A 25,248-nucleotide genomic window follows, 5' to 3' on the forward strand; every position below is an offset into this window, starting at 1 on the left:
AGCATTGTTCTCTGTTCCTGTTGGAACACCCCGACGGCATTGCGACGTGTATCATTAGCTCCTGGTGTTCTCTGAGCCATTGGTTGGTATAGGAATGTCAGCTACTTCTTCCAAGTACTAACCTTTATGTAGACATGGGGGGAAAAAACAAAAAACAAAAATTCCCTTTCTAGGGCTCAATAGCCAGTTATTGGAGTGATCTGAACCCATCCACCCCCCAGGGTAATGGTGGAGTGGATCTGATTTTGATTCACGGTGTTCTATACAAAGCACAAGCAAAATGAATAATTCATGAACCATGTGGAACATTTATGATTTATTTACAGCCCCCAATTCAAAATAACTCAGAGAGTGTCACCTAGCCTGTAGCCTGGCATGCCATTTACAGCAATCTTTAGCAGAGAGAGGACAAAGATGGGTCATGGAAGATTTATTATAACTTCATATACACCAGGAAAATAAAAACCTAAGTGTCTGCTGAGAAATAAACTAAGTGAAGAGGAACAGAAAGGGTGACTTTAAGAAAATTAGAGGTGCTTCTCCTCTTCTCTGCACAAGTGTCCCCTTCTCTCTCTCCCTCTCTCCCTGTTCCTCCCTCCCCCGTCCTGTCTTCCCCATGGTGACTTCCCCGGCCTTGGTCCTTGGGGCCAGTGAACTCACCCACCCAAGAGCACCCAAGAGGTAGCAAGAGATCAACTACTAATGCCTTGCAAAGAAACCCAATGATTGTGTAGAGATTGACTACTGATGTCTTGCAATAAACACCTTGATGGAAAAGGTGACCACTTTCTGGAATTTTTTTCTAATGATTTCTTTATGACATTTTGTGATTTAAAAAAAAGCTTTTACTGGTTATTGTATTTCCTAATGAGATCTATTCTTTGTGGGGTTTGGTTTGGTTTTTTTTTTTTTTTGTGATCTTTTTTTATACAACATATTTTGATCCTATTATTTCCTCTCCCCACAACTCCTCTGAGATCATCCCCATCTTCATGACACCTTAACAACACAGAAGCTAACATTCCTACAACCATTGGGAGAGAGATAGTTTTGTCAGTTTTCCAACATATTCTCTAGAGCAGTGGTTCTCACCTTTCCTAATGCTGTGACCGTTTAATACAGTTTCTCCCGTTGTAGTGACTCCCAACCACAAGATTATTTTCATTGATACTTCATAACTGTAATTTTGCTACTGTTAGGAATCATAAGGTAAATACCTCATCTACAGGATATATGATATGCCCTCCCTGTGAAAGATCCCTCAACCCGCAAAGGGATCGTGATTCACAGTTTGAAAACCACTGATTTAAAAGACTTGCTTTATCTGTATGAGCGTTTCCTGTGAGTGTGTATCATAATGTAAGTATCTGGGGTTTCCAACAATCTTTGGGGGGGGGTGTCATGGTCCACAGGTTGAGAACCATTGCTGTAGGTCATCATTTGCAGACCTTCAATATCCCATGACTCTGTCACTCTTATCCAGACATTGCTTTCTTCTGTAGCCTACAGGTTCTCAGCTGGAAGGTTACTTTCAGGTATGGCCCATCAACGTGGATTTTCATGAACAGAGTTACCCTATGGTTAATGAAACAAAGACTTTTTTTTAATATACTTTTTATTAGGTATTTTCCTCATTTACATTTCCAATGCTATCCCAAAAGTCCCCCATACCCTCCCACCCACTCCCCTACCCACCCACTCCCACTTTTTGGCCCTGGCGTTCCCCTGTACTGGGGCATATAAAGTTTGCATGTCAAATGGGCCTCTCTTTCCAGTGATGGCCGACTAGGCAATCTTTTGATACATATGCAGCTAGAGTCAAGAGCTCCGGGGTACTGGTTAGTTCATAATGTTGTTCTACTTATAGGGTTGCAGATCCCTTTAGCTCCTTGGTTACTTTCTCTAGCTCCGCCATTGGGGGCCCTATGATCCATCCAATAGCTGACCGTGAGCATCCACTTCTGTGTTTGCTAGGCCCCGGTGAAACAAAGACTTAATGGTGGCGTCGTGGTGGGTGCTGGCATGAAGTGGTCTTCTTCTCTGAAGGGGATCTTTTCATCAAAGACAGCTCCATGTGTTTGGTCATCCTTGAGGTTTAGAAGGTCATCTCTAGGCAGATTTGTTGGATATCTCTTAGACATCCGATCTAAGGTATCAGGAGGTGGGGAGGGTGCATACAGGCCTGGAGCCAAGGGCAGGGCAATGCTACAGTCACAGCTGAGAATTGTCGATAATGAACACGCACAGTTGGATTATAGGGGGTTCTAGGGGTTCTTTGCCACCAGGTTCTGTCTTTTGCACAAAGCCTCTCCACCCCCATTTGCCAGCATTCATATCAGTATCTCTGTCATTAGTAAAGACAGAAGCAGACACAAACACATTCTTTTTTGGGGGGGGAGGTAATTGTATGAGTTTGGCCTTCTGTGTAGATGACAGTAACCACTTTCTCTAGACAAGAACCTTTGGACTTGATTCCCCAGTGTAGGCGAATGCTAGGGTGGTGAGGTGGGAGGGGATGGGTGGAAGGGAGGGTATCCTCATAGAAGCAGGGAGAGGGTGTTTCTGGACAGGAAAGGAGATAATATTTGAAATGTAAGAAAAAAACTAGACACCACGCACACACACAAGAAAAGAAAAGAAAAGAAAAGAAAAGAAGAAAAGAAGAGGAGAGGAGAGGAGGGGAGGGGAGGGGAGGGGAGGGGAGAGGAGGGGAGGGGAGGGGAGGGGAGAGGAGGAGGGGAGGGGAGAGGAGGGGAGGGGAGAGGAGGGGAGGGGAGGGGAGGGGAGGGGAGGGGAGGGGAGAGGAGGAGGGGAGGGGAGAGGAGGGGAGGGGAGAGGAGGGGAGGGGAGGGGAGAGGAGGGGAGGAGACTATAGCCTTTGGAAATGGTCCTGGGCATGGATCTCATCTCAATCCATGTCCTAATGTGTAGCTAACTCTTTGGGAGCTTGCTCTCATTTGCCTGATATAACAAACCATGACAGGGACACATATATGTAGTCTTTAGCAGAATTTACCCCTGAACCAAGACAAATACATATAACAAAACAAATAAGAGGGATTCCTTTTAATTTATTTATTATCATCATGATTGGGAGTGACGTGGGCACACATGAGGTCAGAGGACAACTTTCAGCAGCGGGTCCTCCTCTGCCGTGAGGTTCCATGGATCAAACCTCAGGGCATCAGACTTAGGCGGCAAGTGCCTCTATTCCTTCTCACTGGCCCCCCATACTAGGAATTATTACCTCACACATGATGCTCAGTGGTTGAAGCCTGTGGGTATCTGTGAGGTCTGGGCTCCCAGCTCTACCACATCCATGCAGAACATCATGCTGTGGTCTCTCATACCTGTTTCATCTCTAGCTATGGTTGCCTAGTAACCCCATCACTCTACAGGTTTGCATGAAGCATGCTAACCTGGATATAAAACCAGGGCAGCACTTAGAATAATGTACCGGGCAGCCCTACTTTGTCACAGTCAAGCCTCCATTAGGATATCATGACCACATCATCAGCAGGTGTGATGGCCACTGCTGAAGGCATCAGGCTGAAGACCCCTCAGGGGATCAAAAATGATGACAAGCTGACATCACTGAATAACTCATAAAATAAGTGACTCTTTCTTCATCTTTACCCTCAAGGTTCTGAGTTAGTGCCTGAAATACGGTTAACATCTGTCTTGCCATCTCCTATAGGATAAAAAAAATAAAAAATAAATAAAGCCAGTTGATTTTTGCCAAACAATGAGGAAAACTGATGTCTTTGGACTCAGTGAGAAAAAGTGAAGCGAATCCCAAGTCATTGTCTGCAAAGTGGAATGAGTCCTCACGGGAGAAATCTTACCACCCACACTGTCCATTGCCGCCATGATAGCATAGCGACATCTCCCACACACTTCTCATACTGCTGAGCCAATTGGGTGATTCTGGGGGACTGACCTAGTTAATAGATACTGGCAAGTGACCCACAACATCCAGGATGCTGGGGACTAGGGAGACTGCACATGAAGTAACCTAAAACCTCAGGAGTAGGGGGAGGGACACTGGGATCAGGAGCCAGCATTTGGCCCTACACTCCTGACCGTCCTGTCCGTGGGGTGTAGGGAGAGGGGGTTGTACTATTACTTTCTGTTGCTATAAACAGCATGTTCAGGGCACCACGGCCCAAAGTGACTTATGGAAGTCAGAATTTGTTCTAGCTTATGGTTCCAGAGGGATAAAAGACTATTATGGATAGTCTTTTATCCCTATCACTATCAGGCATGGTGGATGGAGTGGGAAGCCAAGAGATTATGCAAATGAAAGCACAGAGCAGAGAGGATGACCTGGAGGTAGAGCAAGGCTGTACCATCGCAAAGCCTACCGCAGCAATGCGCTTCCTCCAACAAGACCTAAACAAACTACCCAAACAGCACCTCAGACGGGGAATCAAGGGTTAAAATACCTGACCTACGGGAGAGAGTGCTCAGTCAAACCACCATGGGGATTGTCTGTGGATTATGCTTTAGCTGAGATGGACTCTCAGCCAGGCATCTTGAGCAACCTACCAGGATGAGAATCTGTGGTGTAGAGAAAGAACTATTCACCAGACAGGACTGACCCTGTAGCTGGTGGGTCGGCTAATTGAGTACCAGAGGAGGACGTGATCTGGGAGTTTATTCAGAGGACTTTGGTCTGCAGGGCAAGCCAGTACAGTGCTGGCCTTCCTCATGTCATAAGCCTGCACATGGGGACAAACTGGTGTTCATGAATATGTTAAACTTACAGTCTGTAGTTGCTCTCTGGAGGGCTGAGATGAGGATGGTCCTGAGGGTGTACTGAGCCCAAAGGAAAAAGTGGCTGTGAATCATGATGCCGCGTCCTTGACTAGGGGTAGGAGAGTCTCGGCACCAGCGCACACATCATGCTTGCTACACAGTGACACTGGAAGCTCTTGGATATTGTCAGGGAAAGCTTAGAATGCTTTGAAACTGAAAACTGGCTCTAGCTTTGTGGAATTTATGAGGTGGTTAGGACAGTAGTAAATGCCCCAAGCAGGATTCAAGCTCTCAGTTCACCAGGGGAGCCACGAAACCCTCACTTTCCCCACATTACAGTCTTGAAATTTCAGGCCTCTTGCAGGTATAAGAGAAATTCGCGCAGATTGTGAGCTGGAAATTAATATTATCAGGACGTATTTTTTTTTTCCCAAAAGAATTATTCTTGCAGGGAGATGAAGCTCAGATTGGAGGAGAGTAAAATAAACAAACAACGTGAAAGCTGCACTAACCATTAAGAAGCACTGGAACTCTACAAGAGTTATGCATTCCCAAGCTAGAGCTATAGAAACAGGAATCTGGGGACACACCAAGAAGCGAGTTCCATTAGTGAAGATTAGGGGTGGATAAAATCAAGGGACAGTGATACATATGTCTGAAGTCCTCATGATGCAAATGAATATTTTATATGCTGACTAAAAAAATGAATAGCAATTTAAAAGAGGAGCTGAAGACGCATCTGGTGGTACGCACCCATACTCCTAACCCTAAGGAGGCTGACACAGGAGGATTGTGGGTCTGAGAGCAGCCTGGCTTATATAGTGGGATTCTGTCTCAAACATACTAGATAAAATCAAGGCTTGAAGAAGGCTTTAAGATGGATCTAAGAAACATAGTTGAAAAGATGAAATAATGTCACAGTCTTAAACCCAGGGAATGGGGAGAAACAACTGGTCTTATTAACAAAACTAGGGAGTTGAAGTAGAGGACCAAATTTAGGATGCTATAAAAGAGAGAACGAGGAGACAGGTGGATGCTATTGTTTAGATGCTGATGCTACAGATGGGCTCACTCAATGGAGCATTTTCCTGGGGCGGAGGTGGGGGGGTGTGCAGGGAAGCTGTGAATTGGACATTGTGTCTTGTTCTAGCTTTTTCAAGGCTAGCAGAGGACATCCAATTTGGACAGCTGGCTAGGGTTAAAGGTTTGGTCCGTGGCTGTGGAATAAGGCCAAATGAGCTGGGATGAATCTGTGCCCTTGACCAGAAGTTCAGAGGGCTAGCTGGTAATCAGCTCCAGCCATTTCTGCTGCAGCATCTCATCAGATATTGGCTTCCTGTCATCCTCCGTTCTTGCCAGCTGGATGGCTGCCTTCCCTTCCCGCCTGTCCCAGCTTTGGATAGAGGTCACACTGAAGTTGTGCATTGTTATGGCTCTCGATTGGATGAGAGGGAACAAGGTTTGTCTAGGTCAAAAAGTGTGCATGTGACACCTTGCTGGATGTGAAATTTCACCCTCTGCTCACCTGTCTTCTCTGAATCCTGCTTTATGACACCAGACGTGAATCTCATTAATAGTTGCTGCATCTCAACTACCTGACACACTCTCATAGAAGCCTGGGTCTAAGGCTTATTCTCATCTGTGAGCTTTGGGTTTGCTTACCAGTTCACTTACTAGCTTGGCAAAAACATCCTTTCTCATGATTCCATGGGTTCACTGGGCTCAGGTAGATTCTTTCTCTCCTTTATTTATTATTTTTTAAGTTATGTGTCTGTGTCTGGTTATATGCACATAAGTGCAGGTGCCCTTGTAGGGCAGAGGTGTCCGATCCTCCTGGAGCTGGAATTACAGATGGTTGTGAGCCATCTGATGTGATGCTGAGAACTTATGGGGTCTCTGTAAGAGCAGTATGCACTTCACGGAGTCACGTCTCCAATCTGTTGGGTAGAATTCTCATAGAACTCCCATGCAGCTATGGATGGGGTGGGAGCTACCAAAATAGTTCCTCCACATGCCTGTCCCCATGCCAAGGACAGATGTTGACCTGATCTCTTCCTATGACCATATGGTCTTGTGGAGTCTCTCTCTCCAACTGGCCCCCTCCCATGGCCTCTTCCACAGGGTAGCTGAATATCCTACACGTTACTTGGGAATGTTCAGAGAGCAGAAGCAGAAGCTGCTGTACCTCCCGTGACACGTATCTAGAACACTGTCATAGAGACAGACAGCTCGGGGACATGGGGACCATAACTGATGGAGGTTCCATCCAATGACTTCCTAATGCTTTTGGAACAAAACACCCTGAGGTCTTCTAGGTACCCGATATCGCCTGACCTCAACTATTACCTACCCCCTGCTTTCAAGCTATACTGGGCCTTCTTCCTTTGCCTCCGTCTGGGAGAGTGGAGCGAATTTGGATGCCATAATGGGGAACTGAGTAAGCCTTGATAGACATCCAGGGTCACTTGTAGATAGAATCTCCTGTGCACTGTGTGGAAGTTTCACCTGTCAATAAAAGGCTGTTGACCTATGAGCCTAGGCAGGAAATAGGGAGGTAGACGTTCCTAGAGGGGGGCGGGATTCTGGGAGAGAGTTGGTGTGGGAGATGAGCCCTGGAACTCTGAGGAAGATGGTCCCATAAAAACTGAGATGATGGCACTCATAGAATAGAATAAACTGGTTTACTGAGTTAGGAGCCAGCCAGAGAACAAGCCTAGTTTATGGCCTACACAATTATTCATAATCAGTCTCAGACTCGTTATCTCGGGGAACAAAGAGGCCGAGTGTTAGGTTAAGGTTGGAAAGAGACTATATAAGATTAGAAGTGTCACGATTACAGACATTGACAAAGCCAACTGATGCTATAGGAATTGCAGTGACCCCCCAAAGGACAGTATGGTGAATACTTGCTCCCCAGGTGACTACTGGGAGATGGTAAATGCTTTGGGGGATGGGCCGAGTTGGGATCTTTCAGATGATTGAGCCTGTGGACTTGACAGGGAGCGTGGACCCAGGCTGTGTCTGTCTGCCTCCCCCATCCTCTCAATCTTTCCTCTAACCACCTAGGCCATGAAAGGACCAGTTTTATTATACCATACATTGCAGCTTGAATGTTGCCCAGAACAGTAAAGCCAACTTGTCCTGGACTGAAACCTCTACCAATTTTGAACTGTGATGAATACATTGTGATTTATAGTGGCTTTAAAGAGAAAGAGACAGGTATCATGTGTTTTCCTCATTTATGGGATCATAGATTACACATACATACATAAGACCACATGTGTCATACATGACATTCAAGAGACCTGGAACAATGCAGGAGACTAGCAAGGCGGGAAGGGGAGGGCACAGGGTGAGTTCTATTTCTAAGTTATTGTTTAAAGTCATAGAAAGCTATCTGACACAGCAAGAGTGGGAGGAGCACTGGGAGCACTGAGGGTTCTGAAATTTCCAGTAGTTTCGACACAGAGTTGGGTGTCGTAAAGGGAGAGGTTAAAATAAGCAAGACGGAGCCAGATCACAAACGATATACGAGCCGGGGAACTGGTATTTGCTTCCCTATGTACTGGATGATCTTTAAGAAGGAAAAATCTTAATCAGATTTACACCTTGACTGTCTTCCCTCTGAGGAATTAGAAGCCTCTGTGTGCCAGAGAGAAGACTGAGAAGCAGGTTCCATGGGGCTCCAGTCAGGCTAGAAATGCCGGGAGTGTCACAGATCTTAGAAGAGAAGCAAAGAGGTCTGGGCAGCCTGTGAGGGACAGGCAGCTGGGTTCCTGGGTCACCGGTCAGCTACAGTGGCAGTGCCAACGCCAGCGGCAGAGGTGGTGGCATGAGCCTGGTCAGCCAGGTGGGTCCAAGATCCAGGGGTGAATGCTTTGGGGGGGTGAGGGGGGGAGAGAATTCTTCCCCATGTGTTACAGCTCAGTAAAGACAGCCACTGTCAGACAGTCCTTGGTGAAGTCACTGTGTGCTTTATTCCACTCAGATGGGGCTTTATAAATCTTGGGGAATGGGATAGGATTTAGGGGGTAGATGTTTTCCATTGGCTGATGTTTGAGATGTTATTGGTGCTCTATTTGCATGGGGAAGGACTCCAGGTGCCGAGTTACATACGTGACTGACTGCCCACGGTCCTCTCAGTGGGTGTCATGGTTACTTGTCCCAGAGCAGGCTCAGATACAGGTAGAAAGTGGCTCAACCCCTGCCGTTCTCAAATCTCTGAGATTCCCAGGGTCTGGGCTCACTCAGCCTTACCGGTTCTCATGCCTGTCTGGTAGCACAGGTCCCACATGCCATACACTTGACAACTTGGGTGATGTACTAACAAATGAAGAGAGCAAAAAGCCGAGCCTGATTAGGATATTGTTACAGAAGTCTTAACAGGGCTGCTTCTGGGGTGTCTCAGCCCATGGGGGCAAAGTGGGAGAGGCCATGTACACAAACAACTTGGTTTAAAATCTATTATAGAATGCATGGGCCAGTACAAGGCCTCCGATCCCAGCACTTGCCAGGTAGGGTCATGAATTTGAGGCCATTCTGGCTACATAGTGAAACTGTCAAAACAAACAAAAACTGGTCAGCTAGCCAACTAAATGAATGAATGAGTGAGTGAATGAATGAATGAAAAATATTTTTGGCCCTATGAAAGATGATTGTTTGGTAAAGACTCAGAAAGCAGGTAGAGTTACTGAGTTTCAGGTCTGTGAGGTATGCCGTCATGTTCTCGGCTGTTAAATGTTGCTTCTGGATAATTCCTATGCTTTACTCCAAGAAGAAAGGGTTAGTGCTCACACTGTTAGGATGCTTTACAAATTATCTGAATGGGAATAAGAGAGGGGTTTCTGGTCTTCTAGCTCCTTCATGGTACTTCCTTCATCCTTGCTCGTGACCTGAGACTAACATCAACCAGAGATGCTCTTGGAGACCGCCATCATACTTTATTAATGTTGAAGAGGAATACAAGCCTGACCCAGTGCACTTAGGGAAATGGGAGTTGTAATTTAGCCTCATATGAAATTTATGATCCATATTCTTATGCCACAAATGTAAAAAATAACACTTGCTCCAGCCATGCCAGTTCCTGATGTGAAATAATATGTGCTTCAACTGTGCCACTTCTTACACTCTTTGGGCCATAATTGCCGCACTCCTAGAATGTCAGTGCTTTTATAGTTGGCTATCACCTCCAGGGTGGAAAGGAGAGAGCCTGTGGGCTTTGATGGAAAATGTTGCTGTTCATTCAGGAAGTGTCCATTCCTCATCTCAATGGCCGAAGAGCCACAGGGAGAGTATTTATACCATCATCATATGAAGGACAGCAGAAGACATTTATCAGTGGACCTGTCTTGAAAGTTTGTTGAAAACCCTATCCAACTTTTAAGAACTTCTTTTTTTATTCAAGAATCTTTGTTAGTTTCCCCCTGACTTCCCACAATCCTCCACAAGATCCTAGGTCAGCAGTTCTCCACAAGTAGGTTATGACACTGTCTTAGAGTTTCACTGCTGTGAACAGACACCATGACCAATGTAAGTCTTATAAAGGACAACATTTAATTGGGGCTGACCTACAGGTTCAGAGGTTCAGTCCATTAACATCAAGGTAGGAGCATGGCAGCATCTAGGCAGGCATGGTGCAGGAGGAACTGAGAGTTCTACATCTTCAATCTGAAGGCTGCTAGCAGAATACTGACTTCCAGGCAGCTAAAGTGGGGGTTTTAAAGCCCACACCCACAGTGACACACCTACTCCAACAAGGTCACACCTCCTAATAGTGCCACTCCCTGGGCCAAACATATGCAAACCATCACAGACACCTTTGGGGAAGAGGTGTCAAACAGTCCTTTAACAGGGTCACCTACGATCATCTGCATGACAGATATTTACAGATGATTCGTGACAGTAGCAAAATTACAGTTAGGAAGTGGCAAAGAAAATTATTTTATGGTTGGGGGAATCACCACAAGATGAGGCACTGTATTAAAGGAGTCACAGCATTTGTAAGGTTGAGAACCACTGCCTTGCCTTAGCAGAATGTTAAGGAAGGAAGCTGCCATGCCAGATGGCTTATCTCAGCTTGGTTGGAAGTGAGTTCAAGAGGCTTGCTCCTGGGCAGGTCTGAGAGGGTGTTTCCTGGAAGACTTAACTGAGGTGGGGAAGACCCTATCCCCAAGAATCTCACATATAAAGAGGCCTAAGGGAGAAGCCATGCTGCTATTGCCCGCCCTTCTTAACTCCTAGCTGGTACGTGCATCTACTCTGCTGCTGCTGCTGCTGTTCTCCTCATTCACTGACACGGGAGTTGTGTAGTTGCTCTTCCAGTGTGGAATGAACACCAGCAACTCTCTAATATTCCTTCAGGTTTTAAGCACCAGATTGGACTGCCAAGATATCTAGCCTGTGGACTGAATAGCTGTTAGAGTCTCTGCCTCTTCAGTATACAGACAATGATTGTAGAACTAACTCACCCTTATTGTGTAAGCCAATCTAATAATCCCTTTGTTTCATACATATATATCATATACATATACACCATACATATATACCATATATACCATATATATCATATACATAATATATATACATACCATACACATATATGTCATATACATAGGCATCATATACAAATATAAATACATATACATACACACACACACATTTATATTCAGTCTATGGTTCTGCCATACTGAAGAACTCTGACTAATATACTACTGTGATTTGACAGAAAGAGAGAGAGAGAAAGAGAGAGAAACAAATATCACATTTTTCTCATTATTAATTCTAGATTGTACATATAACATTGTATATATATCACGTATATATGGCACTGCATATATATACGGTATATATATGTATGTATATACTGCATATATATACAGTATATATATATGCAGTGCCATATATATGTGATATATATACAATGTTATATGTACAATCTAGAATTAATAATATATATACAGTATATATATGTATATATGTGTATATATATGTATATATATGTGTATATATATATATATATACATATGTGATATTGTACATCTATGACATCAGAGATTATCTGGAGCAATAGAAGGCATGATGGTATGATTAAAAACACATGACCATAGAGACATGAAAATGTCTTTACAAAACTTATCACTGTACAATGCATATGTATCAATTTTAAAACACCTTAAAAAATTCACTTGGAACGGGAATAAGGATACATGCCTTTAACCCCAGCACTTGGGAAGCAGCAGAGGCAGACAGGTCTCTGGGAGTTTGAGGCTTTCTTGAGCTGCATAGTGAGACCCTCTTTACAACAGAAAATCACTTGGAAATTATTTTCCCTGGAAAGCGCTCTTTGTAGTGGGGGGTGTTGTTGTTTTGCTTTTTAAATCTCTTCACTAAACAACACCGAGAGGCTCACAGTTTTGAAGACAACAGTGATCGATGCTTTTGTGCTTAGTACTAAATAGGGGTTCTCAACCTGTGGGTCGCGACCCTTGAAAGCCTCTGTTTCCAAAAATTCATAACATTGACAGAATAAAGTTATGAGGTAGCAGCGAAAATAATTTTATGGTTGGGAATCATCATGACACAAGGAACTGTATCAAGAGTCGCAGCAGTAGGAAGGTTGAGAGCCACTGTATTAGAACGACTGACATCAAAGGACTCTGACCCTGGGCGCCCTCGCTGAGGAGATGAAGGGGAGCGCTGGAAGTCAGCCATCTGGTCCTCAGATAGAGCCTTCGTTCTTCCTGTGAAACCCAGCGCTGAGGCTGTTTCAAAGAGCAGCTCTGGGTCTCCCACAAATGAGGGAAAAAAGTGTATCCAGAAGTTTCTGCAGATCAAAGACTCCTAGGAGTGAGTTCACAGACGACCAAAGGAAACGCAAAGAGTCGTAGTGGCGCGCCCCAGCCCTGAAGAGAATGGGGAACCGTGCAGGCTGGAGAGAAGCCTCGATTTCAGCGGCGGGAAAGAAAAGGCCTGCCTGGAAGTTGGAATGATTCGCATTGCACAAGCCCGGGGCAGGAGTGGGGCTGTTCCACGCGGGTGTGGGGAGGGGTGGGGCGATGACCCACAGAGGCGTTTCCTTTTGATCGATTTTCTTTGAATACTCAAAGTACAACCTTGAGCTTTTTTTTTTTTTACTGCCAGTGCCTTACCTGTCATTAAGGAGTCACTTTGGGAGACTTGCTGAGACTTCCCCTATTGATCTCTGTCCTGAATGCCAGCAGCCCAGCCGCTAAGGAGAAGCTGCCTCTGGCCACGCGAGCGCACCCCCCAGGACACAGTTCAGCCCCAACCTCTTCCAAGCTTTCTTGTTCCTTTAATGAAGACTCAAGCTATGTGAGCGCTGCGTGCTTCAGACCTTAGCTCCACGTTAATGAGCAGGAGCTTGACTAAGTCGGGAATTTCAGCAGGACGGTTCTTGGATAGATGACTTCTGTGATGGCGTGACTCTTCTGGACTTCCTAACCTTGAGGTGTTAATTGAGAGCTCTTCACATTTTCCGGATTTAAATATATGCAAATTTCATTGGCCATTTTGGTGACCTCTTGTGAAATTCATGTCTGTGTCTTTTGTTGACTTTTTGGGGTTTTGTTGTTGTTGTTGTTTTAACAATTTTCATTTTCATTGAAAGTAGCTTTTTTTTTTTTGGTACAGTGTATTCTGATCACCGTTCCCCCTCTCCCAACTTCTTCTGGGTCTTCCCCGCCCCCAACTTCCCTGCTCACCTAAATACCTAAATCCACACCCCTCTTCTTAGCAACAGCAACTACAACAAATGGAGTTGGAGAACACAAACAAAAAAAAAAAGTCTCGAAAAACCAAAAAAAAAAAAAAAAAAAAAAAAAGCCAAAGAAAAGCACAGGAACACATTTGATGCGTGCACACACACACACACACACACACACACACACACACACAGTAGTTCTTACAATCTTTCTGACTCTTCTTCCACGAGCCCTGAGGGAAGAGATTTGCTGAAGAAAACCTTCTAGGGCTGAGTGTTCCAAGGACTGATTTTCTGCTCACTGTCCAGTTGAGAATTTCTGAATTTATTCCCATCTCCTGCAGTAGGGAGCTTTGTCCAATGACGACTGGTCAGGAAGTGTCAAAGTGACCTGTGAGTACAGCAGAATATTATTGTTGGGTTATTTTTTTGTTTTTGTTTTTGTTTTTCGAGACAGGGTTTCTCTGTATAACCCTGGCTGTCCTGGAACTCACTTTGCAGACCAGGCTGGCCTCGAACTCAGAAATCCACCTGCTTCTGCCTCCCGAGTGCTGAGATTAAAGGCGTGCGCCACCATGCCCGGCCTAGTGGAGGTGTATTTTCTTCAGGGTTAGTGATTATGTTTTTGTGCTGGTGTCTGGGCATCTGGGTTTGGGATGATTGTGATTCTAGGTGTTGTTTCCTAGCTTTGTCTTTGTTGGATGGAATTCTGTCCCTCGGTTTCTGTTGTCCTCTGTAGATCGTAGGAGTGTGTGGTGGCTGTGGGTTCCTGGTGGGTAATACTTCTGAGTGTCTGCCAGGTGTGGCCACTGGGGGCCCCAGGCAGAGCATGTTTCCAAGTCTAAGGGGTATCTTAGCCAGTGCTCTATTGCTACAAAGAGACACCATGAACATGACAACTCTTATAAAGGAAGACATTTAATTGTGGCTGGCTAACCCCTAAGGCTCACAACACATAAACACTGTACACACTTTCTCTTAAAGAACATTGTAGCGCTCTAATGAGATAAACCACAGGAAGCACGGAGCTCATAGCCTGGCTATTGGCTTGTTTTGTTTGTTTGTTGTTGTCCTTCCTTTCTTTCTTTCTTTCTTTCTTTCTTTCTTTCTTTCTTTCTTTCTTTCTTTCTTTCCTCCTCCCTCCCTGCCTCCCTCCCTCCCCCCCCCCCCGTATGTGTGTGTGTGTGTGTGTGTGTGTAAGTCTCCTGTGTGCTGGCAGTACAGATCTGATCCACACCACTCTCAAGCTGGCCCTGTTAAGCGATTTATATATACTAGGCTTGATAAGTGTCGTAACAGATACATAAGCAATTGTCAGGCACTGAGAATGCTAGAGGTAGGATTCTTAGCCAATTCCAGAAATGACACAGCAAATCTTGGAAGTTACAGGTAAGAATGTCGTGAAAAATCACACAAGGTGGTGGCTTACTGATCAGACAGCCAACATCACAATCTTATTGACTCCATCAACCTCTTGCCTTGCTTCCTTGTTTTCTGTAAAAGTTTATTGAGTGCTTACCATGTGCTGGGCCTGTTCTAGGAGCTGGTTAAAGTGGTGAACATGGCAGTCCAGTTTACCTGTATGAAACACAAATATATTGGTGACAATGGAATATTTAGTATGTGCCATGAGGAGCTATGATTCAGAGGAAAAGACTGGCGGCGAGGAGGGCCATGATGTGTAGAGAAAGGAAAAGGCGACTATATTGAGGTGAGGTGGTATTTGATTCCAAAAGAAGTATTAGGGGGGAACTTTGAGGCTATTTAGAGTCGGAAGTTTGTGGGGACAGGGGTTTCAGGTGCCCTAAAGTATGGTATGCTGAGATTCTTGAAGGATTAGCAAGGGAGTTGTTTGGCTAGAGTAGAGTAATCCTGACCAAGAATGACCCCTCTAAGGTATGAGCAGCTCGGTCCCAGAAGTCCTCATGGCCTCGGTAAAGTGGAGCTCTGTTGAGGCCCAGCTGTATACAGTGTCTCTCAGCAACTTCTCTGAAGTTCAAAAGCTAGTTTTATTAATTACGTAATCCGGAACATTTTATCGCATGCATCTCTTCGTGCCTTGGTCTCCTCAAATTAATGACATCAAACCAGGCTTGAACATGGTCTTAGCAGTTTCTTGGCTTCTAGATAGAGATTAAATTAAATTGTTTCTTCTTGAACCTGTCATTTATAGGACATATCAAGCCTTTACTTACATCAGTACCCAAAGTGGCTTCTGTATTAACTACACTGGGGGTGGTGTTTCATACTACTTAGCATATGATAATTAATAAGAGAGTGCCACTCATCAGAGATAGAAGTCCAGTTAATTAACAAATGACTTTTTTTTTAATGTTAGCAGTAAGTTTCCAGTGAGACTTGAGAGTAAGCCCAGATCTCGCCAAATAGCAAAACGACCTTTCTCCCAGACAGATCCAGGCACAAGTGAAATGACGGAGACAGATCTGGGCCAAAGGATGCTGCTTGTCAGAGATGACAGGGCCTGGTGGAATGCCATTAGTGCGGGTTGTTCTAACAAGCAGGGCAATTAGATCTAAGGTCTAGACACTCCTGGAAGAAACACAAACAGACGAGAGCATCAGGCCAAGATTCTAATTGAGAAGACAGGATGAGGAAAGCTCGTTGCGGGCTGTGCTTCGGTGTTGGGGGTGACCTCTACTACAGAGGGCCTGCTGAGGTCTGCAGATTCCTATGTTGTCGCCACGCCACCGCTGTCTTTAATTTGCTACCCAAGCTGAAAAATATTTACCTCCTCTGAGGCAGAAGGTAAAAGAGGTCTGAGCAACTATGTTTGCAGTCGATCCTGCTTGGGTATGGTTTTTAACAATGCTAGGGATCATAGCCAGGGCTTTGCACATGCTAAGCAGGAGTTCTACCAGGAAGCTCTGTCCCCGGTCCCTTGAGCACTGTTCTTTGTACTATATTCTCTGAGAGGGGATGCCCCTGGTTAGAAGATGGGTTGTTTTCCTGTACTCCGTCTTCATACAGTACTTCATATGGCATCCACTGGGTCAGCCACGAGTGGCTCAGAGTTCCACCCTCCCGCGTGATTTGCTTTTCTGTCAAAAGCAGGATGACTCCCTCAGGCAGGTTTCTGGAGAGCCTGCTCTTGTGGAAGGCTCTCCATGATTAATAGCTGGTGGGGAGACTCTGCTGAGGCTGAGTCTTTGGGTACTTTTCATCCCCCTCAAAGTCAGACTAGATGGGGATGGATGTGAAACCCATTGCATAATAGGGCTGGATAATAAGTAGAACAAAGCTCAAGAGATGCTAGCGGCAAGGAGACAGCCCCAGCTTCTTCCTTCCACATCACCTATGGCTGGGCTATAGGCTTCCGGATGTGGAGCCAGAGCTAGGTTTGAAGACCTGTGTGATGGCTTGCGTTTGCTTGGCCTTAGCACTATTAGGAGGTGTGGCCTTGTTGGAGGAGGTGTGGCCTTGTTGGAGGAGGTGTGGCCTTGTTAGAGGAGGTGTGCCCGGTGGGCTTGGGCTTAAAGCCCTCATCCTAGCTGCCTGGAAGCCAGTATTCTGCTAGCAGACTTCAGATGAAGAAGCAGAACTCTCAGCTCCTCCTGCACCATACCTGGCTGGATGCTGCCATGTTCCTGCCTTGATACTGGGCTGAACCTCTGACCCTGTAAGCCAGCCCCAATTAAATGTTATCCTTTATAAGAGTTGCCTTGGTCATGGTGTCTCTTCACAGCAGTAAAACCATCACTAAGACAACCTATGAGCCGAGTCTAATCTGGGCAAAATACATGCAAGTCTATGTGGCCCACTGATGGTTGTATCAAACCCGTCTAAAGGGAACTTGCTTCTTTGTCCCAAGTGGTTTTCTGTGCATGTTTTGTTTCAGAACAGGACTTAGGTATTTGGAGTCTCTTGGCCGTCAGTCTGTCCAGTCTTTTTGACAGATGAAATATTCAGAAGATTAAGAAAGCATATTCACCAGGGCTATTGCCTTCCCATAGCTGAATGCTTGCTCCAAGCTAGTAAACGCTACTTTAGGAGATAGGGCCTGGATGGAAGAAATAAGTCACTAAAGATGAATCCTGGATTTGTATCTTACCCCAGACCCTTTCTGCTGCTGTCTGCTTCCTGCCAGCCATGCGGTGAGCACCCTCCTTTGCTGAGCACACCTACTGCCTTTTAGTCCCCTTCACAACAGGCTCAGCATCAGTGGACCACGGAGGTCTGAAACTCTGGAACCCTGAGACCAAATAAGCCTTTCCAACTTCATGGATTTACGTTGAGTCTTTGCTCACAAGAACGAGAAAGGTAATTAACAGAAGCAAGAGCCGGGGCTGGAGAGATGGCTCAGCGGTTAAGAGCACTGGCTGCTCTTCCGGAGGTCCTGAGCTCAAATCCCAGCAACTACATGGTGGCTCACAACCACCCGTAATGAGATCTTATGCCCTCTTCTGGTGTGTCTGAAGACAGCTACAGTGCACTTACATATAATAAACAAACAAACAAACAAACAAACAAATAAATCTTTGGCCAGAATGAGTGGGGCCGAAGCAAGAAGAGAAGAAGGAGGAGGGGGAGGAGGAGCAGGAGGAAGAGGAGGAGGAGCAGGAGGAAGAAGAAGAAGAGGAAGAGGAAGAGGACGAGGAGGAAGGGGAGGAAGATGAGGAGGAGGAGGAGGAGGAGGAGGAGGAGGAGGAGGAGGAGAAGGAGAAGAAGAAGAAGAAGAAGAAGAAGAAGAAGAAGAAGAAGAAGAAGAAGAAGAAGAAGAAGAAGAAGAAGAAGAAGAAGAAGAAGAAGAAGAAGAAGAAGAAGAAAAGAGAAGAAAGCTCTTGTAGAGTGTGAAGGATTCCTTCTGAACGTGTAGGTCTGAGGGCCTGGGCAAGCTCACCGGCCAGCTCTGCCTAATGCATCTGGAGTCTCTCGCTGCCACTTCTGTGGAGCCTCAGCCAAGGAAGTCAAGCCAGGAGGATGAGATCATTGTCATCTTATTAATGCCCCCACATGCAACCAAAGTGGGGGGCAGGAAGAACTCTCCCTGCAGAGAACACTCTGTCTTAGTACTTATTCAAACAAGGACAAGCACATCTCAAAACACGTGACACTTCATCAGGAGGCAGGTGTAGGTCCGAAATCCATTCCCAGCGATTACAAAATCCCCAAGGCACCAAAAGCAGGAGCCTTTTGTTATGGCGAGGACAGAGCTGTCATGGTAAAAGCAGTCTTGAAGTGAAAAATGCCACCAATCACTGGTCAGAAGCAACTTATAAAATAAATTAAAGACCAAAAAGTAAGAGCAGTTTGAACGTTCAGAAAATTAGTGTGTGTCTTAGTTAAGGGTTCTATTGTTGTAATGGCACACCATGATCAAAAAGCAAGCTGTGGAGGAAAGGGTTTAGTTGGCTTACACTTCCACCTTGCTGTTCAACATTGAAGGAAGTCAGGACAGGAACCTGGAGACAGGAGCTGGTGCAGATGCCATGGAGGAGTGCTACTTACTGGCTTGCTATCCCTGGCTTGCTCAACCTGCTTTCTTGTAGAACCCAGGACCACCAGCTCAGAGATAGCGCCACCCACCAAGGGCTGGGTGCCTCTCCCATTGATCACTAATTGGGGAAATGCCTTATAGCTGGATCTCACAGAATCTTCTCAATTGAGATTCCCTCCTCTCCGATGACTCAAGTTTGTGTGTCAAGCAGACAGAAGACCAGCCAGCACAACATGCTAGGTTGGATTTTTCTCATAAAAACAAAAATCAATAGAATATTTTTGATGTGTATATACATAATCATTGCATAGCACATTGACAAGCTAATATCCTTTACTTAAAGTCGGATGCTTGTAGAATGCCAATCACATTTACAAGATAATGTCACAATGCCAGGGAGAGTTTGACCAAGCAAGTAGCCACTACATAACAAATCATATAATGTTTAACCTATCACAGCTACCCACTGAATTTACAGTCATCATGAAGTATATCGTGTAATCGTTCCCACTAATAGTGAAGCCACTCGGATTCTGCTACGTTCATTAGGCATTGTCTTAGGTAAACATTGGTGGTGGAACTATTTATTTGTCAACAGCAAAGCTCCCTGTTGGTATTCCTGGTGTCGATCTCTGTCCATGCCCTCACTGAAGCACGAACTGGGTACGTAATGAGCCACGCACTCCTGGAATTAAGGATGCAGCCTGTGGTGCACATCTCTCTAAGAAAAAGAGATCATTTCTGGTCACCTGATGTTGTCATATGAGCACATGAGAAGGAGGCTATCTGCCTAGGAAGGGAGATGTCACATGTTAGATGGATTCTCCATTACTGGCTTTGAGGATAAGAAACTGATTGTCAGGGACCTAAGTGTCTCTTTCCCTGGTGCATAACCGGCTGTCCATCTGTGACGGATAACTGACGTAATAGACAAATCCTGCTCTACAAGGAAATTGGTACAATGTATCTGCATGTATAACAGCTGAGGAGAAAGAGCCTTTAACTTGGTTTCAATCTTAGTATGTAGAATAGAATAAAACACTATGGTATTTTAAGATCTATATTTAACTACTTCTCTTAGTGACCTGTTATAAATAAGAATAGTATTTATTGTCTTTAGCGCACTTAGTTTAAACATTATTTCACTGCAAAAGTATCAACACATTTGACTCATGAGTTTGTTGGCTCGGGATGCCGTAGCAAAATGCCACAGACCAGGTGGTGAAAATGACAAGCATGTGCTCCTTGTGGCTCTGACGTACCAGATCAGCGTGGCCACCAACTGTTTCTGGAGAAGATTCCTCCAGGCTTATAGATGGCTGCTTTCTCTTTGTATCTTCACAGACAAGAGAGAGACAGGAATGGAGAACAAGGAGAACAAGCCAATCCCTGCTTCAGACCATGCCAGAGCTCCTGCCCACTTCCCTCTGTGATGGACTGGGACATAGTGGTGTAAGCCAAAGAAACCATTCCCTCCCCATGCTGCTTTTGGCTGGCATTTCTCACAGCAACAAACCCCAAAATTGAACGGCAATTTAAGGAAGGAAGGATTTGCTTGATCTAAAAACTCTGAAGGTACAGTATATCATGGTGGGAAATTACGGGGACATGAGCTGGCTGCTGGTCACATTACATCAACAGTCAGATGGCTGCTGGTGTTCAGTTCCCTTTCTCCTTTTATGCTGCCTGGGATCCCTTGGTACAGTACCACTGACATTTAGGATGAATCTTCCTACATCCCTTACTATACACCCAGAGATTTATCTCCTCAATGACTCCAAATTCTGTCCTACTAACCATTGAGATTAATCCTCACAACCAGTTTTCCACAAACAGAAGACGCCTAGCAGTCAACCCTAAGAGAGACCCCGTTAGTCTAAGACAGCAGAAGAAAGTGCCTTTTGCTTCTGTTTGTACAACGAGGTAACCTGAAGCAACCCAATGCTGTCCGTTACTTGTTTTACACTCTAGTGTCCTTGTTCTGGCTCAATCAACTCACAAAACCAACATTCCTACAGTGGCCAAAGGAGCACTGGTCTTTGTGGATGGGATGCTACACAAGTTAGTCACCAACTGCAGCCACCCTGCTCATTATGACATTAGTCTCCACCATCTACCCCAACACACGTGCCTAGCCACCCAACCCTTTCCATGCCCTTTCATTATTTTTCTGAATCTAAATGAACTACATAAGCCCCAGAGTCCCGTGATCGTGTGATTGCGACTATGCCACCTCTGCTTGAGAGAGAGAAAATGTGCTCTTCTCTCTGGTACCACACATTCCTTTCTTCTCTTTCTCTTTCTCTTTCTCTTTCTCTTTCTCTTTCTCTTTCTCTTTCTCTTTCTCTTTCTCTTTCTCTTTCTCTCTCTCTCTCTCTCTCTCTCTCTCTCTCTCTCACTCTTTCTCTTTCTCCTTCTCCTCCTTCCTCTTTCTTTCTTTCTTTCTTTCTTTGTCTGTTTTTTTTTTTTTTTTTTTTTTTTTTGAGAAGGCATTTCTCTAGGTAATCCTGACTGTCCTGGAACTCCATTTGTTAGACCAGGCTAGTCTGGAACCCAGAAATCTGCCTGCCTCTGTCCTCAAGCATGCTGGGATTAAAGGCGTGAGTTTCTTGAATGCTGTTAATACACCTGATTTGTAGTTATCTGCTGTGAGCTCTCCAGAAATGGTACCTTCACGAGGTCCAGGAAATTGCAGCGTCACCTCACCTCGCCTTCCTCCTCCCAGGGCGTCCCTGCTTTTCTACTGATTGGCTGACACAGCCTACAAGATGATGGGCTTCACCATACCGTTTTCACACATGTGCATCACTGTAACCATGGTAATTTTCAGCCCCACTTTACTTTCTCATATTGCCTCTCCACCCCACCGGATCCCTTCCTTCTGCCTGTATGTCACATGAAGTGTGTGTGTGTGTGTGTGTGTGTGTGTGTGTGTGTGTGTGTGTGCATTTTGCATGTGAGGGAAAATGTGTGGTATTTTGACTTTATTGCCCAATACCTTCTCTGGTTCCCCACCCTTCCATCCTTTCCATCTTTCCTCCCCAATTCACATCTGCCTTCTGTTTTCATGTCTTATATGCATCAATGTATGTTAACACTTCAATCTAAACCCCTCACAGAAGATAAAATGTGCTGTTTGTACTTCTGGGTTTGGCTTCTTTAACTTTACTTGATTCCACCCTTTTTCCTGTAAACAATATAATTCACTCTTCTTGTGACTGGTAAGATTCTATTTAAAATGCATACATTTATAATAAATCATATAGGTGTCATGTTATCTTCACCTTTCCATCTGTTGATAAATATTCAGGGTTGGTTCCATATCTTGGCTACTGTGAATAACAACGATAATCATGGATGTGGGTAGCCGCTGACTCAGATTCCTCTACTCTAGGCACATACCCAGGAGAGGTGGAGCTAGACTGTGAGGGAGTTACTTTTAGCTAGGTTTGGTTTTTTTGTTTGTTTGTTTGTTTGTTTGTTTTCCTGAACTTTCGCACTGATTTCCACAGTGGCTGCCCTGGGATAAAAGTCCCCACCCCAGCAGTAAATTAAGGTTCCTCTTTCCACAAGTCCTTATCAGTATTTGTGGCCCTTAGTTTACCTGGTGGTGACCACTGGGAAATTAGGCTTCCTCTTTCCAAATGTCCCCATCTGCATTTGCGGTCTTTGTTTACTTGATGATAACCATTCTGACTGCAAGGTGGGCTGTTAGCGCAGCCCTTGCTCTTCATGTTTAGTTTCTTGTGTTCCTGGGGGATGAGTCAGACATGCAGTCTACTTTTGAGCCATGCCACCCGCTGGACTTGAACTGAAGACCTTCCTGCCTCAGCTTCTGAGGCTTGGATCACAGGCTTGCACCACCATGGCTAGTTTCAGTACAGTCTTTGTTGTGTTTCGATGATGGCTAAGGATAAATACCTTGAGAGCAGCTTTTCTTGGGGTGGGGATAAAGAATTGTCATCTATTATACACCTAGAACATTGGGCGTCCCTTTTATTGCTTCTTACTGCACAGATGTGTACAGCAACAGTTCAAGCAACAGGCAGCTACAACCGCCTTCCATTCTGTGTTACAGATGCTGTCAGAGGAGCAATAGAGAACTCCCTGAGGCCCTTGTGGTCATCAGATTCCCTGAGCTGGAAGCACAGGTGTTGGCTCATCACCTGATATGTGTGCTGGGATTCAAACCCAGGGTTTCCAGAAGAGTAGCAAGCCCTCCTAAATGCCTAGCCATGTCTCCTGCCCCAAGACGGTGATTCATGCTGCATAGTCAGCTGGCCACATCAGCAGGAGCTGGGAATCTCAACCCAATGAGGTCCAGAAAAGGGCAGTGAGAAATGAATTGTGGGAACATTCTCTGCATTCGCCGAAAACAAAGAACAGAGTTTGCCCAGGACACCCAACTCTGAGGAGGCTGGAGCTGGCCAGGGTCACAGCTGGTAGGGCCACAGACAGTCATGGCAGCATTCTGAGGAGCTGAGTCTCTTCTCAGAAGTAGAGCTGCAGCACAGGCTGGTTTCCCTGGAAAATGCCTCTGGAACCTTCTCTCAAGCTCTCCACACATTGTGTTGCCACCAAAGAACAGCCGGGGTATTAAGTAAAGATGTGCATAGGAGGACAAAGAGAATCTCTCCCTATGCACAGGGAGCAGATGAACGGATCTAGACGTCTGTGAGGTGTGGTTTGTTCAGCAGAAGGCTTAGGTTTGAACTCATGAGTTCAAGGCCAGTCAGGGACACAGGGTAAGACCTTGTCAGGTAAAAAGAAATAAATAAAAAGGAAAAATAAAATAAAATAAATGGAAATGAACCAGGTGTTGACACACATCTTTAATCCCAGTGCTCTGGAGGCAAAGGGAGGCTGATCTCTGAGTTCGAGGCCAGCCTGGTCTATAGAGTGAGTTCCAGGCTAGTCAAGGCTACACAGAGAAACCCTGTCTCTAAAATACAAGAAAACACAACAAAACTGATATGTGCTATTGATTACTGCAGAGCCAATGACATTTCCTGGGAACCGAGATTGCTCTTTATACGAGGACCTTCCCTCAGGCAGCCTGTAGATTCTAAGTTCACACATGTAGAACATCTTGGAACGTCTCAGGAAATGGAAATGTTTTAAATATTTTTCTTCAAAAAATGCCGATGGAATCTTTTCATACTTTGTTCGCAACTAAAATTCCCCAAGATAGGACTCCTCTGATGATGGTAATGAGGGATGCGGAGTTTCTAGGGGTCTTTGGGAATGTGGATGCGCTACCACAGGGTGGTGACTGTTGTCAGAAGCAGGGACCAGGAGTTCAGAGGCTTCGAGGGAAGTGACATGACAAGTTATCAGCCAAGCAGTATTGAAAACATTAATAAGCAAGTTAATAAACAGCCTTGAGTTTATTAACAGGGCAGACTAGTCTAGACCTTTCTATCTCTGCAGAATAGATCCTGGCAGTCAGCTCATACGGGGAAAGGATTTGTTAGTAACTACGGATTTCTAGGCAGAGCCAGGAAGTTTGTATAGCAGGCAGGAATAACGCAGAAACAAAAGACTTTTAGTTTGATTTTCTTTTCAAGTGTGTGGTGTGTACTGTGCATATGTGGGATGTGTATGAATGCGTAGGTACCTGAGGAAGCCATAGGTGGGAGGCAGCTTCCTTGCAGCTGGAGTTGTGGGCAGATGTGAGCTACGTGACCTCTGAACTCCAGGACACCCTTTCCCATCCCCTCTTGTAGTTGATGGAGAGTGAAAGGGCCCACGTGACTTTGGAAGGGCTTGGGGTGGGAGTGAGTGGGCAGGTGGGTGAATGGGTTGAGGCTTGTTTCCCTGCCTCTGTCCTGTACATATGTGCTTGTATGGGACAGTAAGGCCAAGCTTCTGGAAGTGATGGCCGCCAGAGACCCTTCTATCCCCAGGGCTGCTCCTGGGTCATCTGCAGTGTCTAACGAGAAAGGAAGCAGAGGCACCTAGTGCTAGCATCTAGCCCACAGCCCTTTGAGATGCTCTAACATCTCTGGGAAGAATCAAGGCTAAGATGACAGCAGCTATTCACATGGCAGTGTGAATTGGCTCATCATTTGGCACAGGAGTGAGGAATTAGCTTGGCACTTGAGGCTCCAGGGCACATTGAGGGAGAGGAGAGAGAACTGGGTGTTTGGAAGGTGTTATTTTATCACTTAGCATCAAGAAAGGCAAGTCTGAAGCAAAAAAGAGTGTTGTCTTGTTTTTCTCAGTTTAGTGTTTTGTAATTATTGCTATTTTATGTTAGAACAGCAATTCTCAATCAAACCCCACAGAGACATTAAATTAAAAATCTTCAGCTTTC

At 45.2% G+C, this 25,248-nt stretch overlaps 1 long non-coding RNA gene across 2 annotated transcripts; it reads left to right on the top strand.

Annotated features, from left to right (window-relative positions):
• Positions 1 to 8,271: 8,271 nt before the first annotated feature.
• On the top strand, positions 8,272 to 23,744 carry Gm40761. 2 transcript variants are annotated; one of them, XR_872030.2, is made up of 4 exons: positions 8,272 to 8,608; positions 20,277 to 20,507; positions 21,658 to 21,751; positions 23,011 to 23,744. It is a non-coding gene; the product is annotated as a predicted gene, 40761 (long non-coding RNA). The 2 variants fall into 2 exon arrangements; XR_872031.1 differs by lacking the exon at positions 21,658 to 21,751 and having other exon boundaries at positions 23,011 to 23,675.
• The last annotated feature ends 1,504 nt before the right edge of the window (positions 23,745 to 25,248 follow it).

Source organism: Mus musculus, chromosome 10, assembly GCF_000001635.26.
Source record: "Mus musculus strain C57BL/6J chromosome 10, GRCm38.p6 C57BL/6J".
NCBI classification, from domain to species: Eukaryota; Metazoa; Chordata; class Mammalia; order Rodentia; family Muridae; genus Mus; species Mus musculus.